The 14978-nt window shown below is 38.7% G+C and overlaps 1 protein-coding gene across 1 annotated transcript in view; it reads left to right on the plus strand.

Moving 5' to 3' along the window:
* The window catches only part of FAM227B (family with sequence similarity 227 member B), a 343918-nt gene that overhangs the window by 90311 nt on the left and 238629 nt on the right, over positions 1 to 14978 (plus strand). The window lies entirely within an intron of this gene.

Here is a 14978-nt window from a genome sequence, read left to right on the forward strand (position 1 = left end):
TAAGTCTGGTCTTATGAGAATTTGGGGTCTCCATCCCACTGCTCTCCTGCTTCCTCAGGGGTTCTCTGTTGTGTTCCCTGTCAGGGCAAGTCATTGGTTGTAGCCGGGCACCATCTAGTTCTTCTGGTCTCAGGATGATGTAGTCGCTGGTTCATGTGGCCCTTTCTGTCTCTTGGGCTCCTAATCACCTTGTGTCCTTGGTGTTCTTCATTCTCCTTTGATCCAGGTGGGTTGAGACCAACTGATGCATCTTAGATGGCTGCTTGCTAGCATTTAAGACCCCAGATGCCACTCTTCAAAGTGGGTTGCAGAATGTTTTCTTAATAGATTTTATTATGCCAATTGGCTTAGATGTCCCCTGAAACCATGGTCGCCAGACCCCTGCCCCTGCTACACTAGCCTTCGAAGCATTCAATTTATTCAGGAAACTTTTTTGCTTTTGGTTTAGTCCAATTGTGCTGACCTTGCCTGTATTGTGTGTTCTCCTTCCCTTCACCTAAAGTAGTTCTTATCTTCTATCTGATTAGTGAATACCACAGTCCTACCCTCCCTCCCCCGTCTCGTAACCACAAAAGAATGTTTTCTTCTCAGTTTAAACTATTTTTCAAGTTCTTATAACAGTGGTCTTATACAATATTTGTCCTTTTGGAACTGACTAATTTCACTCAGCATAATGCCTTCCAGATTCCTCCATGTTGTGAGATGTTTCACAGATTCATCACAGCTCTTTATGGATGGGTAGTATTCCATTGTGTGAATATACCATAATTTATTTATCCATTCATCCACTGATGGGCACCTTGGTTGCTTCCATATTTTTGCTATTGTAAACAGTGCTGCAGTAAACATGGGTGTGTGTATATCTGTTCATGTAAAGGCTCTTATTTCTCTAGGATATATTCCAAGGAGTGGGATTGCTGGATCGTATGCTAGTTCTAGTTCCAGCTTTTTAAGGAAGCGCCAAATCGATTTCCAAAGTGGTTGTACCATTTTACATTCCCACCAGCAGTGTAGAAGTGTTTCAATCTCTCCACAGCCTCTCCAACATATATTGTTTTGTGTTTTCTGGATTAATGCCAGCGAGTGAGATGAACTCTCATTGTAGTTTTGATCTGCATTTCTCTAATGGCTAATGATCGTGAACACTTCCTCATATATCTGTTAGCTACCTGAATGTCTTCTTTAGTGAAGTGTCTATTCATATCTTTTGCCCATTTTTTAACTGGGTTATGTGTCCTTTTGTAGTTGAGTTTTTGCAGTATCATGTAGATTTTATAGAGATCGGGCGCTGATCAGAAATGTCATAGCTAAAAACTTTTTCCCAGTCTGAAGGTAGTCTTTTTAATCTTTTAGTGAATTCTTTGGATGAGCATAGGTGTTTGATTTTTAGGAACTCCCAGTTATCTAGTTTTTCTTCTACATTATAATGTTTTATATACTGTTTATGCCATGTATGAGGGCTCCTAACATTGTCCCTATTTTTTCTTCCATGATCTTTATCGTTTTAGATTTTATATTTAGGTCTTTGATCGACTTTGAGTTAGTTTTTGTGCATGGAGTGAGGTATGGGTCTTGTTTCATTTTTTTACAGGTAATATCCAGTTATGCTAGCCCCATTTGTTAAAAAGACTGTCTTTTCCCCATTTAACTGTTTTGGGGCCTTTATCAAATATCGACTGCTCATATGTGGATGGATTTATGTCTGGATTCTTAATTCTGTTCCATTTGTCTATGTATCTGTTGTTGTACCAGTACGAGGCTGTTTTGACTACTGTGGCAGTATAATAGGTTCTAAAATCAGGTAGAGTGAGGCTTCCCACTTTGTTCTTCTTTTTCAGTAATGCTTTATTTATCCGGGCCCTCTTTCCCTTCCATATGAAGTTGGTGACTTGTTTCTCCATCTCATTAAAGGATGTCATTGGAATTTGGATTAGAATTGCATTAAATGTATAGATTGCTTTTGGTAGAACAGATATTTTTATAATGTTAAGTCTTCCTATATATGAGCAAGGTATGTTTTTAAACTTATGTAGGTCTATTTTGGTTTCTTGCAGAAGTGTATTGTAGTTTTCTTTGTATAAGTCTCTTATATCTCTGGCAAGATTTATTCCTAAGTATTTTATCTTCTTGGGGGCTACTGTCAACAGTATTGATTTGGTGATTTCCTCTTTGATGTTCTTTTTGTTGGTGTAGAGGAATTCAACTGATTTTTGTATGTTTATCTTGTATCCCAATACTCTGCCGAACTCTTCTATTAGTTTCAGTAGTTTTCTTAAGGATTCCTTAGGGTTTTCTGTGTATAAGATCATGTCATCTCCAAATAGAGATACTTTTACTTTTTCCTTGCCAACCTGGATGCCCTTTATTTCTTTATCTAGCCTAATTGCTCTGGCTAGGACCTCCAGCACAGTGTTGAATAAGAGTGGTGATAAAGGGCATCCTTGTCTGGTTCCCGATCTCAAGGGGAATGCTTTCAGGTTCTCTCCATTTAGGGTGATGTTGGCTGTTGGCTTTGTATAAATGCCCTTTATTATGTTGAGGAATTTTCCTTCTATTCCTATTTTTTGAGAGTTTTTAGCATGAATGGGTATTGAACTTTGTCAACTGCCTTTTCTGCATCAATTGATAAAATCATGTGATTCTTGTCTTTTATTTATGTGGTGGATTACATTAACTGTTGAAGATTGCCTGCATACCTGGTATGAATCCCACTTGGTCATGGTGAATTTTTTTTTGATATGTTGTTGAATTCTATTGGCTAGAATTATTTGAGGATTTTTGTATCTACATTCATGAGGGATATAGGTCTATAATTTTCTTTTCTTCTGGTATCTTTACCTGGTTTTAGTATCAAGCATATGGTGGCTTCATAGAATGAGTTTGGTAGTATTCTATCCTTTTCTATGCTTTGAAATACCTTTAGTAGTAGTGGTGTTAACTCTTCTCTGAAAGTTTGGTAGAACTCTGCAGTGAAGCTGTCCGGGCCAGGGCTTTTTTTTGTTGGGAGTTTTTCGATTACCTTTTCAATCTCTTCTTTTGTTATGGGTCTATTTAGTTGTTCTGCCTCTGTGTGTGTTAGTTTAGGTAGGTAGTGTGTTTCTAGGAATTCATCCATTTTTTCTAGGTTTTCAAATTTGTTTGAGTATAGTTTTTCATAGTAATCTGATATGTTTCTTTTAATTTCAGGTGGGTCTGTGGTAATATCGCCCATCTCATTTCTTATTCGGGTTATCTGCTTCCTCTCCTGTTTTTTTTTTTTTTTTTTTGTCAGTTTGGCCAATGGTTTATCAATTTTGTTGATTTTTTCCAAAAAACCAGCTTTTGGCTTTGTTAATTCTTTCAATTGTTTTTTTTTATTTTTTATTTCATTTTGTTCAGCTCTAATTTTTATTATTTGCTTTCTTCTGGTGCCTGTGGGTTTCTTTTGTTGCTCTCTTTCTATTTGTTCAAGTTGTAGGGATAATTCTTTGATTTTGGCCCTTTCTTCTTTTTGGATGTGTGCATTTATTGATATAAATTGGCCTCTGAGCACCACTTTTGCTGTGTTCCAAAGGTTCTGATAGGAAGTGTTTTCATTCTCATTGGATTCTATGAATTTATTCCATCCTTAATGTCTTCTATAATCCAGTCTTTTTTGAGCAGGGTATTGTTTAGTTTCGGAGTGTTTGATTTCTTTTCCCTGCTTTTTCTGTTATTGATTTCCACTTTTATGGCCTTATGGTCAGAGAAGATGCTTTGTAATATTTCAGTGTTTTGGATTCTGCTAAGGCTTGCTTTATGACCTAATATGTGGTCTATTCTAGAGAATGTTCCATGTGCACTAGAAAAGAAAGTATACTTGGTTGCTTTTGGGTGGAGTGTTCTGTATATGTCTACGAGGTCAAGTTGGTTGATTGTGGCATTTAGATCTTCCATGTCTTTATTGAGCGTCTTTCTGGATGTCCTGTCCTTCACCGAAAGTGGTGTGTTGAAGTCTCCTACTATTATTGTGGAGCTGTGTATCTCACTTTTCAATGCTGATAGAGTTTGTTTTATGTATCTTGCAGGCCTGTCATTGGGTGCATAAATATTTAATGCGGTTATATCTTCTTGGTGTATTGCCCCTTTAATCATTTTATAGTGTCCTTCCTTATCCTTCTGATAGATTTAACTTTAAAGTCTATTTTGTCAGTAGTTAATATTGCCACTCCTGCTCTTTTTTTATTGTTGTTTACTTGATATATTTTTTTCCATACTTTGAGTTTTAGTTTGTTTGTGTGTCTGAGTCTAAGGTGTGTCTCTTGTAGGCAGCATATAGACAGATCTTGTTTTTTAATCCATTCTGCCACTCTCTGTCTCTTTATTGGTGCATTTAGTCCATTTACATTCATGGTAATTATGGATAGGTATGAATTTAGTGCTATCATTTTGATGTCTTTTTTTGTGTGTTGACAGTTTCTTTTTCCCACTTGATTTTATGTGCTGAGTAGATTTTCTTTATATATTTTCTTTTCCTCATATTTGTTGTTGTTGATTTTGTTTCTGCTGAGTCAGTATTTTTCCCTTGTATTTTATTTTGATGAGTAGGATAGTTTGTCTCCTTTGTGGTTACCCTATTATTTACCCCTATTTTTCTAAATTTAAAACTAAAATTTTATTTCTTTGTTTCACCGTATGTTCCTCTCCATATGGCATGTGTATAATTACATTTCTTGTGGTGGTGCTAACATTTCTTAGTCGTTCTTTATTATTTTAATGTTGTCTTCTTTTATATAATAACATGACCGTTACCCTGTGTTGGGCTTTTTTTTTTTTTTTTAATCTTGCTTTGTTTTTTTGGATTTCCCTGTCTGGGTTGACTTCCGGTTGCTCTTCCCAGTGTTCTAGTCTTGGCTTGATACCTGATATTATTGATTTTCTAACCAAAGAACTCCCTTTAGTATTTCTTGTAGATTTGGTTTGGTTTTTTAGAATTCCCTCAACTTGTGCTTGTCTGGAAGTGTCTTAATTTCACCCTCATATTTAAGAGACAGTTTTGATGGATATATGTTTCTTGGCAGGCAGTTTTTTTCCTTCAGTTTTTTAAATATGTCATCCCATTGCCTTCTTACCTGCATGGTTTCTGCTGAGTAGTCTGAGCTTATTGTTATTGGCTGTCCTTTGTAGGTGACTTTTCTTTTATCCCTCGCTGCTCTTACAATTATCTCTTTATCTTTGGTTTTGGCAAGCTTGATTATAATGTGTCTTGGTGACTTTCTTTTAAGATCTACCTTATGTGGAGTTCAAGGAGCAACTTGGATAGATACCTTCTCATCTTTCACAATATAAGGGAAGTTTTCTGCCAACAAATCCTCAACAATTTTCTCTGTATTTTCTGTTATCCCTCCCTGTTCTGGTACTCCTATCACTCATAGGTTATTTCTCTTGACAGAGTCCCTCATGAGTCTTAAGATTTCTTCATTTCTTTATATTCTTTTATCTGATTTTTCTTCAAATATATTAGTGCCAAGTGATTTATCTTCGAGTTCAGAAATTCTAGCTTCTACTTGCTCAATTCTGCTCCTCTGACTTTCTATTGAGTTATCTAATTCTGTAATTTTATTGTTAATCTTCTGAATTTCTGATTGCTGTCTGTCTATGGATTTTTCCAGCTTATTAAACTTTTCACTATGTTTCTGAATAATCTTTCTAATTTCTTCAGTTGCTTTATCTGTCTGTTCCTTGGCTTGTTCTGTGCATTGCCTCATTTCCTTGCTGATGTTTTGAAGGGTTCTGTATATTAAACTTTTGTATTCTGCATCTGGTAATTCCAGAAATGTACTTTCATCTAAAAGATCTCTGGATTCTTTGTTTTGAGAGCCTGTTGAGGTGATCATGGCCTGTTTCTTTATGGGGCTTGATATTGACTCTTGTCTCTGAGCCATTTATAAGTTATTGTATTAGTTTATGCTTGCTTACTGTACCGTAGCTTCCTGCTTTGTTTTGTTTTGGCATACCCCTATGGGTTGCTTGAGTGAGCTAGCTTGATTATTTTTGCCTTTGGAGCTCTGGTGTCCTGTCCCCAGCTGGCTAGAGCTGTTACCAGGTATTTCAGTCTAGGAGTCCATTCAGTTTTTTTGTATGAATTCAGCTCAGGTTTCCAGGTAGCTGATATCAAGTGTGTGGTACAGGCTCTGTCCTACAGTCTTAGAAGGGCAGGGGTGATTGGCATATATACCCATATCTGATTGCAGCAGGGGGTCACGCTGTGAACGAGGCAGGGGGCTGAGAACCGACCCCCTGAGGAAAATGCATCTCTGTTCCCTAGAGTGTGCTGGTGGGTGGGTTCTGCAGAGGGACCATGGGCACCCAAGGTTTTTGTTGTAAGGACTGGAGGTACCAGTTACCTTTGGACCCATGTCACGGGTGGCTGGGTAACCTGAGTGGAGCTACCAGTCCTTAGGTCCCTGTTGTGGGTAGGCGAGGGCCTTGTTTAATAGGCAAAGCAATGTCAAACGTCAAACACCCACCTTTCCACCACACAGCTGAAATGGTTGGAGTTTGCCAACAAGGGCCTATTCTCCCGAAATAGGCCCACACAGGTCTATGCAGAAGGGAAAGGCGCTCAAGGTCCACAGATGGTTTATGCCTGGACGGGAGCCGCTTCTTCCTGAGCTCCCCCATTTAATGGAGCTAGCAAATTATCTTTTCCCTCCAATTGCAAATTTTTTCCTTCCCCAAGGCCGGGAGTATGGCTCTAGGTGCTCACCAGCGTCTATCTCAGGCCCACGGATTCAGTCGCTAAAGCCGGCTTGCGGGTGGGGGGGCGCAGTAAAATATATGCAAGTACTTAGCTTTTGCTGAGAGCGCCCTTCTCCTCAGGTTCGGAAGGTGTGAGTGGGCTGTGTGGCTGGATGCTTCTCCCTGAGGAAACTGCGACTGGACGCTAGGATCAGCCCACCGCCGCAGCCGCTGCTCCGGGAATGGTACCTGAGGGCTCCCCGCGATTCAGGTCCGGCAACTCCTCTCCGCTTCCAAACGGTCTCTTCCTTCCCCTGCCCCTCAGTTCATTGTCTAAGCTTGCCTTTGATGCCCAGGGCTCCCAGCTTGTCACAAATATACTCGTTTCATTTGTTTTTTCGGGCCTTTGTTGTAAAGAGGGCTCGACGGAAGCATCTGTCTATTCCACCATCTTGGCTCCACCTCACAATATACATTCTCAATTAAAAAATATTTTATTGCTAAAAAGGCTAACCATCTAAGCCTTCAGCAAGTCCTATCTTTTTGCTAGTGAGGGTCTTCCCTCTTTGTTGATGGCTGCTGACTGATCAGGCTGGTGATTGCTAAAGAATGGGGTGGCTGTGGCAATTTCTTAAAATAAGACAGTAATGAAGTTTGCCACATCAATTGACTCTTCCCTTCATGAATGATTTCTCTGTAGCATGTGATGCTGTTTGATAGAATTTTACTCACAGTGGAACTGCTTTCAAAATTGGAATCAATCTCAAACCCTGCCACTGCTTTATCAACTAAATTTATGTGGTATTTAGATCTTTTGTTGTCATTTCAACAATGTTCACAGCATCTTCACCAGGAGTAGATTCCATCTCAAGGAACCACTTTCTTTGCTCATCCGTTGGAAGCAATTCCTCATCTGTTAAAGCTTTAACATTAGATTGTAGCAATCCAGTCACATCTTCAGGCTCCACTTCTGATTCTAGTTCTCTTGCTGTTTCCACGACACCTGCATTACTTCCTGCACTGAAGTCTTGAACTCTTCGTCATCTGAACTCCTGTTAATGTTGATACTTTGACCTCTTCCCATGAATCACAGATGTGCTTAATGGCATCTAGAATGGTGAATCCCTTCCAGAAGGTTTTCAATTTACTTTGCCCAGACCCATCAGAGGAGTCTCTATCTATGGCAGCCGTAGCCTTATGAAATGTATTTCTTAAATAATAAGATTTGAAAGTTGAAATTACTCTTTGATCCATGAGCTGCAGAATGAATGGATGTTGTGTTAGCAGGCATGAAAACAACGTTAATCTCCTTGTACACCTCCACGAGAGCCGTTGGGTGACCAGGTGCATTGTCAGTGAGCAGTAATATTTTGAAAGGAATCTTTTTTTCTGAGCAGTAGGTCTCAACAGTGGGCTGAAAATATTCAGTAAACCATGTTGTAAACAGATGTGCTATCATCCAGGCTTTGTTGTTCCGTTTATACAGCACAGGCAGCGTAGATTTAGCATAATTCTTAAGGGCCTAGAATTTTTGGAGTGATAAATGAGCATGGACTTCAACTTAAAGTCACCAACTGCGTTAGCCCCTGATAAGAGAGTCACCTTGTCCTTTGAAGCTTTTAAGCCAGGCACTGACTTCTCCCTAGGTATGTAAGTCCGAGACAGCGTCTTCTTCCGATATGAGGCTGCTTCACCTACACGGAAATCTGTTGCTGAGCGCAGCCCCTTCGTCGGTCGTCTCAGCTGCACCTTCTGGACGACTCGCTGCAGCTCTACATCAACACTTGCTGCTTCACCTGCACGGAAAGCTGTTGCTGAGCGCAGCCCCTTCGTCGGTCGTCTCAGCTGCACCTTCTGGACGACTCGCTGCAGCTCTACATCAGCACTTGCTGCTTCACCTTGCACTTCTGTATCACAGAGACGGCTTCTTTCCTTAAACCTCAAGAACCAGCCTCCGTTAGCTTCAAACTTTTCTTCTGCAGCTTCCTCGCTTCTCTCAGCCTTCCTAGAATTACAGACAGTTACGGCCTTGCTCTGGATTAGGCTTTAGCTTAAAGGAACATTGGGGCTAGTTTGATCTTCTACCCAGATCACTAAAACTTTCTCCGTATCGGTAATAAGGCTATTTTGCTTCCTTACCATTTGTGCGTTCCCTGGAGCAGCATTTTTAATTTCCTTCAAGAACTTTTCCTTTGCATTCACAGCTTGGTTAACTGTTTGACAGAAGAGGCCTGGCCTTCAACACGCTTTCCTCACTGAGTTTAATCATTTCTAACTTTTGATTTAAAGTAAAGGACATGTGACTCTTCCTTTCACTTGAACACTTAGAGGTCATTGTGGGGTTATTAATTGGCCTAATTTCAGTATTGTCAGATCTCAGGGGACAGGGAGAGGGAGAGATACAGGGGAATGGCCTGTCAGTGGAGTAGTCAGAACACACACAACATTTATCGATTAAGTTCGCTGTCTTATATGGACAGGGTCCGTGGCACCCCAAAATAATCACAATGGTAACATCAAAGATCACTGATCACAGGTCACAACAACATAATAATACTGAAAAGTTTGAAATATTATGATAATTACCAAAATGTGACACAGAGACATGAAGTGAGCACATGCTGTTAGAAAAATGGCACCAACAGACTTGTTCAACACAGAGTTGTCACAAAGTTTCAATTTGAAAAAACACAATATCTGCGAAGTGCAATAAAGTGAAGTGCAATAAAACAAAGTATGCCTGTATAGGGGAAGTCAGCACAACTCGACTAAGGCAAAGTCATAGAAGCTTCCTAGACACATCCAGACACTTTGAGGGACTGAGTTACTGGGGCTGAGAGCTGGACACCAAGGTCCCCAGGGACATCCAAGTTTATAAAAAAAATGCTCTACATCCTACTTTGGTGAGTAGTATCTGGAGTCTTAAAAGCTTGTGAGTGGCCATCTAAGATACATCTGTTAGTCCCATCCTGTCCAGAACAAAGAGAATGAAGAAAACGGAAGACATAAGGAAAATATTAGTCCAGAGGACTAATGGACCACGTGAACCACAGCTTCCATCAGCCTGAACCCAGAAGAACTAGATGGTGCCCAGCTACCACCACCAACCACTCTGACAGGGATCAAAATAGAGGGCCCTGGACAGAGTGGTAGAAAAATGTAGGATAAAATTCTAGTTCGCATAAAAGGACCAGGCTTACTGGTCTGACAGAGACTGGAGGAGCCCCCAAGACCATGTCCCCCAGTCACCCTGCTAACTCAGAACTGAAGCCACTCCCGAAATCTACCGTTCGGCCAAAGATTAGACAGGCCTATAAAACAAACAATAATGTGCTTCGTAGTTCAATCAAGTATATAAGGCCGAATGGGCAACACCCACCCAAAAGCAAAGATGAGACGGCAGGAAAGAACAGGAAAACCGGACCAATGAACATGGGGAACCTGGGGTGGAAAAGGAAAGGGGGAAAGTGCTGACACATTGCGGGGATTGCAACCAATGTCACAAAATAATTTGTGTGTAAATTTTTAAATTAGAAACTAACTTGTATAATTTAACTAAAGCACAATAAAATTTAAAAAATAAATAAGAACTGCTTTCCAAAGAGCTAAGAGAATGAAAAGATAAGCACATACTGAGGGAAAATATCTTCAGGTCACATATCTGAGAAAGGACTTGTATTCAGACTATACAAAGAACTCTCAAAATCATTAAAACAAACGAATAGGGAAAAAAATGGACAAAAGATTTGAACACACACTTCACCAAAGAAGATATACGGATGGCAAATAAGGAGATGAAAATGTGATCGACATCATTAATCATTAAAAATACAGTGCGATACCACCACACACAGAATGGAAGAAAAACAAAAAAATCCCAGTGGTGTAGTGGTTAAGTTCTACGGCTGCTAATCAAAGGGTCGGCAGTTCAAATCCGCCAGGCGCTCCTTGGGGGCAATTCTACTCTGTCCTATAGGGTCGCTATGAGTCGGAATCAACTCGAAGGCACTGGTCTGGTCACTGTCAAGTCAATTCATAACAACCGTATAAGACAGAATAGAACTGCCCCCAAAGGGCTTCCAAGGAGCAGATGGTAGATTCGAACTGCTGACCTTTTTGGTTAGTAGCCAAGCTCTTAACCACTGTGCCACCAGGGCTCCAGAATGGAAGGGGAAAACAAAATACACGGTACAACAATACCACAATGTAGAGCACCCGAACACTGCTGATGGGAGTGAATCCAAAACGGGAACAGCCACTTCAGAAAACAGTTTGGCAGTTTATTATAAAGTTAAATATACATTTATGATACAATCCAGTAATCTCACTCCTGGGTATTTATCCAAGTGGAATAAAAGTATATGCTCACACAGAAACCTGTATGCAAATGTTTATGACAGCTTTATTCATAGTCACCCTGAACTGGAAACAGCCCAATGTCCCTCAGATATGAGAAGGAATATAAGAAACATGGAGGATAAGCTAAAAAGGTCTAACTTGAGCCTGGTTGCAATTCTGGAAGAGAATTGACAGAATGTGGCAGAAATTTCCCCTCAGTGGAAATCAAACTGTGGTATATCCATACGATGGAATAGTGCTCACCAATGGAAAGGAACAAAACTACTGCTACATGCAATGACATGAATAATCTCGAATGCATTATATTAAATGAAGGAAGATTGAACCATACATATTGTATTAATCCATTTATCCAACATTGTGAAAAAATAAAATTGTAGGAATAGAAAAATGGCTGCCACAGGCTGGGGATATGGGAAGGGGCTGACTTTAACAGGCAGCATAAAGGAACTATTAGGGGTGATGGAACTGTTCTATATCTTAAATAATGATAGTCTTCATGCAGTTGTGTGTGTTTGCCAAAATTCATACAATTGTACACCAAAAAGGGTAAATTTTACTGTATATATGTAGAGAATTAAAAGAAACTAAAGAAAAAATTTCAGTGCACAAGTTTTTCATTAGATTAGCCACACCTGAGGAGATAAATAGGGTATTGGAAATAGGATAAATAGGGCCTGAAGAAATTATCAAAATTCAGCAGAGATAAATAAAAGTAGAAAATATGAAAGGAATATAAGAGACATGGAGGGTAAAGTGAGAACGTCTAACTGGAGTCTGATTGCAGTTCTAAAAGAGAATGTGGTAGAGAAAATATTGGAGACTTACTGGCTAAACTTTTCTAATGAAGTCATCTAATCATATCTATAAGATGTCCAAGAAGTCCCAGACAAAATAAAAATTTTGAAGTCCATAGCTATACACATCGAAGCTAAGGAATTTGAGCAAATCTTAAGAAAAGAAAAAACATATGACCTTAAAGTGCGCAGTAATTAGATTGGTGGATGACATCTCAGTAACAGCAACAGAAGCAAGAATACAATAGAATGGTATCTTGTGTTCCGAGAAAAGAACTATCAGTCTAAAATTCCTTATCCAGCAAATATGTCTTCAACAAACAAGGGTGGGAAAATGAGGCCATTTAAGAAAAACAAAACCCGGGAGTTTGCCATTTGCAGACCCTTCCTAAAGAAAGATCTAAAACGTTTATTTTAGGCAGGAAGAGAATGATTTCAGATGAAAGGTCTAAGATGTATGAAGGAATGAAGATATATGGAAGTGATAAACGTGGTAAATCTAAAGACCTGTTGACCATTTAAAGAATAAGAATAATGCCTTTCGAGGTTCAGAAAAAGAACTACATAGAAGTAAACGATATCATAAAAGTTATGATATTTATAATGCAATAGGAGGGTAAAGATAGTGATTAACTATGGACTAGGATAAGTATTTTGCAAGTTAAGTTTCTGGAGTTGCAATTAAAAGAATAAAAGTAGAGTTTATAACTCTGAAAAGAGTAGAAGTTAAGGGGAAAAAATCAAAGAGAGAAAAGATAAAATAAGGCGGTGGAAATAAAGCCAAATATACTCATAATTGCAGTAATTGTAACTATACAGGAAAAAGAGTTTGTAGGAGTCACCTGTATAATATAAGGATATGGAAATATTCAAAGTAAAATAATGGAGAAAGATATGACAAGCCAATACTAACCACACAATAACTGGTGTAAATATATATCATCTAAGATACACTTCAAATAGGGAGAAATTGATGGAGATAAAGAGGGCAACTGCATAATTATAAAAATTTAATTCATCATAATTATGAAAATCATTATCATAATTATGAAAGACTTAATTCTAACCTTGCATATACCTAAAACATACCCTCAAAATATATAGACCAAAATTGAAAGACCCACCAGGAGAAATAGAGAAATCTACTGTAAAAATGAGAGTCTTTAACATAGTTCTCTCAGTATTTGATAGTAAGCAAAGAAACAAAGAGCTATAAGGATATAGAAAGTTTGAAACAGCTCAATAAACTTAGTACGATGGATACATAGGTATCATGAATGCCCAACAGCTGCAGGATATTTTCTTTTCAAGAGCACATAAAACCTTTACAAAAATTACCATATTGATTTGCTACTCTGGTGCCACAGTGGTCAAACATTTAGCTGCGAACCGAAAGGTCAGTGATTGGAACCACCAGCTGCTCAGTGGGAGAAAGATGTGGCGGCTCGCTTACGTAAAGATTCACAGCCTTGGAAACTCTATAGGCACTTCTGTTCTGTCCTATAGGGTCACTATGAGCCGGAATCAATTCTACGGCAATGGATTTGGGTTTTTTTGTTTTTCTTCTCTGTAGGTAAATATAGTGTGAGCCCTATGTTGAATCATATGAATCCAAGAACATATCCTGGAACTTTCTGTCTTGGGAAAATTTATTTTCTGTTCGTACATAAACTCAGAACCAAACCCACTTGCGAGGAGTCGATTCCTACTCATAGCAGACCGCCCCATCCTTCTCTCACAGAGAGGCTGGTGGGTTTAAACCGCCAAGCTTTCGGTTGGTTAGCAGCAAGCCTTTAACCACTGCCCCACCAGGGCTCCTTTTCATACATGCTAAGTGTAAACTGTATACTTAAAATATGCTGACTTCCTTGAATAGTAATTTTTTTTTGCATCCCTGACTTCTTTAACACTTCTCAGAGCACTATTTCATCTGTATAATTGGAATATATTCATCCTTTGTAGGGTTGTGTGAAAATTAAATCATATATATCTTAGAACCACTGCCTATTATATAAGTGATCAAGAATTATTATTAACATTGTTATTTTTGCTTTTATCCTACTTCTGTAAACTTACTGTTCACTTATGAGAGCTGTATGGGAAGTTAGAAGACCTAGCTTCTAATCTGTCTCCCCATTATTGAACTGTGTAACGAATGTTACTGTACACTTACGAGAGCTGGATGGGAAGTTAGAAGACCTAGCTTCTGACCTGTCTCCCCGTTACTTAACTGTATAACAAATGATTCTCTCTTCGAGCATCCTCACAGTCTTTAAAGTAGAGGGACTTCTGCTAGATGATATCTAAGTCCCATTTTAGGTATAAGGTTATATATATTTATACATCCAACCTCATTCGGCTTGCTAGTTTCATGGAAAACGAAATTTCATCATTTTTGGTGTTTGCTATCAAAAATTATTAATGTCAGCTTTGGTTTCCCCAACTAACATCGTAAATGAATTTGGACTCTTTAATTCATCTTTATTGCTTAATTCATGGATTTGAACTCTTTATTCATCTCTTCGTGACTTGAGAGAACTAGACTTCAGAGTGCTAGATTAGGACTTTACTATTGACATTGTTATTATCTATGTATTTTTTCCTTCGTACGACATACTTAGTTTCCAGTTTAACTAACATGACATAAGTTTTCTGGTTCTGGCTATGACTGTCTCATCCCAGAAGTTTCTTTAATCATATTAAATTACTGATAATGAAAGGTTGGAATGGTTATACAACAGTAGAAGCTAACTAAATCATAATCGTCTTCCACATTCCAACTACTATTCATGAATTTTCATTAATTCATCAACATTTGAGTGCTTTCTGTTGATAGGCACTGTACTGAAGGCTTTAAATACAAAGTCAGGCAAAACATGATCCCTGTCTTTGTTCAATTTTCCTACACGCCTTTAAAGATCTATATCGGTACAGATGACGTGTGTTTGAGGAAATGAGGACTTAATTAACTTGCTCGGAGTAATGCAGCCTGTGAACAACTGAGTCAGCTTTCAAATTCTGGTCTGCAGGATGCCAAAACTCATACTCTTCGCTATACCAGTTAATCTCCCTTTTAAGAGTAGATAAAATTACTGACAGTATGCAAGCAAATTCTAACTTTAA

This window comes from Loxodonta africana, chromosome 10 (assembly GCF_030014295.1).
Source record: "Loxodonta africana isolate mLoxAfr1 chromosome 10, mLoxAfr1.hap2, whole genome shotgun sequence".
Lineage (NCBI taxonomy): Eukaryota > Metazoa > Chordata > Mammalia > Proboscidea > Elephantidae > Loxodonta > Loxodonta africana.